Source organism: Egretta garzetta, unplaced genomic scaffold (genome assembly GCF_000687185.1).
Source record: "Egretta garzetta isolate BGI_Z169 unplaced genomic scaffold, ASM68718v1 scaffold60, whole genome shotgun sequence".
NCBI lineage: Eukaryota > Metazoa > Chordata > Aves > Pelecaniformes > Ardeidae > Egretta > Egretta garzetta.
Window position 1 is genome coordinate 1,893,205 of NW_009258269.1, and position 2,969 is coordinate 1,896,173.

The following is a 2,969-nucleotide window of genomic DNA, read 5'->3' on the forward strand; positions in this document are numbered from 1 at the left end:
GGAAAGAGGAAAAAATAGAAAATGGAAAATAGAATAAGATAAGATAAGATAAGATAAGATAAGATAAGATAAGATAAGATAAGATAAAATAAAATAAAATAAAATAAGATAGAATGCCCAGCAAAGCAAGACTAGCTGATTAGCATCTGTCTCCCCCTAGTACCTGACTGAAGCCATAGCCGGAGGGATCGCTGCCTGCAGGATGTGGCACTGTGAGCAGCGTGCGCCTGGGCACGAGAGCGATCCAGTGCTCAGCCCCCTTGAGCCTGGCTTTCTGTGGACTGGGAGTCTGCAGACGCACAAACCTGTCCTGCTGTCCAGTGCAGACCAGGTAAGGAAGAGCTTTGGGAAGTGAGTCCAAAGCCAGGGGTTTTTCACGCTGGACATCCCAGCCTGGCCCCTGGCTGGGCAATTTGTCCCCTTGGGTTTTCAAGCAAGCCTTGGGAAGATGAGTTGGTGGCTGAACCTTTGTAGCCAGGAGATAACTCTGGTTTTCTTGCTCTCATGCATTAGTTTTGGGCTTATGGGGCATGGAGTTTTGGGCTGATGGGGTGCAATTTTTTGAGCGCCGCTCCCCAGAGCACAGCAGCCCAAAACTCCTGCATGAGAGCAAGAAAACTAGATTTATCTCCATGCCCCATAAGCCCAAAACTAATGCATGAGAGCAAGAAAACCAGAGTTATCTCCTGGCTACAAAGTTTCAGCCACCAACTCATCTTCCCAAGGCTTGCTTGAAAACCCAAGGGGACAAGAGTGCCTTTGGTGAGAGCCTGCCTGAAGTGTGTGGAGGTTGGGTTTTTTTAATTATAAACATGAGTTTTTAATTCTAAACTAAACATCCAGAGTCTCCTTCTACCTGATGAATGGCAGATGCTGCATTTTAGTCCACTGGCTTGGCTTTTCATTTAAATATTTCTCACAGAGGACATACTTCGGGTTAGAAAGACTAAATGATTTAGATGCACGTGTCCTTCCACTCCCGGACAAGCAGTAGCCAGGATGCCCGAAATCCCTGGTGGTGATTTGAGTGGTGGGACTGGGAAATTCATCACTCCTCCTCATCCCAGTGCTCCTGGCAGAGGACATTGCTGGTGTCTCCCACCCTGCACAACGATAACGCAGAGCATCCCTAAGGCAATTACAGCCCGGAGATAACACCTAATTTGCAATGTTGCTTTAAATTGACAGCTTCGTGTGAAACAAGATAACAGCTTGTGCTAATGAAGGTGTGATTTATAAACTGATGGGTCTAACAGTGTTTTTAATGTGACATAAAAGCCTGTGTAAAGGCAGATTAGGGGTACGCGTTACCTGGGGCTGATCTCACATCACGGCTGCCCGCGCCGCAGCAGAAACCGCTTGGCTGTGGGTTATCACCATCGGTAGGAGAGACAGTTTTGCATTGAATTGACTGTATCAGGTAAGTTTAAGTCAACCTCTGAATTTCTAATTAGGGGATTAGTTGGAGAAAGGGTTTCCTCGCAGAACACTTAATTGTTGTTTTGCTAATTGTCAAGGATCAGGAGTAAGGACCTGCAGTTGCATATTAGTAGCAGCATTAGATGTTCATACAGCTGGTTTAACAAGGACGTCATTGCCTCTTAAAATAACTGACGTGGAAAAGCCCAAATATTTTCATTTTTTCATGAAAAGCAATGTTCCTTTTCCCCAGGTTTTGTTTTAAAAATCTGAAAGGTTTTCATAATTTCTGAACTGCAGTGTAACAACAGAACAATTTCCTTTAAAACAAAAGCTTTATCTCTCGCAAGTCACTTAACTTCCAAAACTTTGAATTCTTCAGTTAAAAAGAAATACACAAAAATTCAGTCTGAGCACTTCCAACGAGCGTATCAGACTTATACTTAGCCTGTCGCTTGGGAGTTCTCTTTACAGTGGCTTGATTCATGGGGGAAATTACCTTGTTTAAAGGTAACGGTTTTTAATAGAAATGTTCTGCTGACTGTTCCCCTTGCGGAGTAGCTGGAACCTGCTTCGGCACAATGTCAGGTCCTGGAGGCTGGGACGAGCTCCTTGCTCTGTGCCCACCTCGTGTATACCGAACAGATCCTGCCCCCAGCCTGCTACAGCGGCACAACTCACCCCTGAAGGCTACTGCAATTGTTAAAAAAAACAACCCACAACAAAAAACTATTTAAAGTCTTGAAAACTTCCAAAGTCAGCACTTGGAGAAACATGAAATGCAATGAATTAACGAGAAACAGAGAATGAATCATTAAAATTGCATCACCGCGACGTGTTCTTGATCGCATCTCCCTTAATGTTCTCACAGTCTGAACAATTGATTAAGAAAAACACTGCAGTACACCAAAAAATTGGAAGCGGTTAAGAAGAAACAGGATTAGCAAAGTCTTACAGGAAAGGTCAATTATTTCTCCCAATTTATTGCTAACCTGACATCTGTAAACAAATCACTAGAGGAACTCCCCGAAGACTACGCTCTGTCGGACAAGACATCCTAATTAATGAGGATGCGCTATGCAAACACAAACAGAAGCAAGGAGAGATAATATCTAAGCCGAGCCTTAAAAAGCTGCAGTGGAAACAGTTACCCAGGAGGTTGCGGGAGATCAATAAATGAGAAGAAGGTTCAGGAGAGTCAGAATTCGCCGTGGGGTAAAGGCGAATAATCTTTGCGGTTATCAGAGCTAAGATGGCAAAATGAATTAAATGAGTTCAGAGAGGTCTTAGTGAGACCAGCTTAGAAATGAGAGAGGGTTGCTTGCAATCATCCATTGGGCTTCGCGGCAGCTGAGGCCTCGGCCAGGGCTTTTGGGTGCCCTGGCTGCACGGCTTTAGATGCTCTTGGACTTGGTGAGCATCTCGCTGGCCTTCAGCGTCTCTGAAGGCCAAGCCATCGTGCTTGAAGAGTGCTCCAAGGAGATGCCCAATCCTGACGTTGTTCCAGCTGAGTTCACAGACCCAAAGGTCGTGTTTTCCTCCTTTCTGGC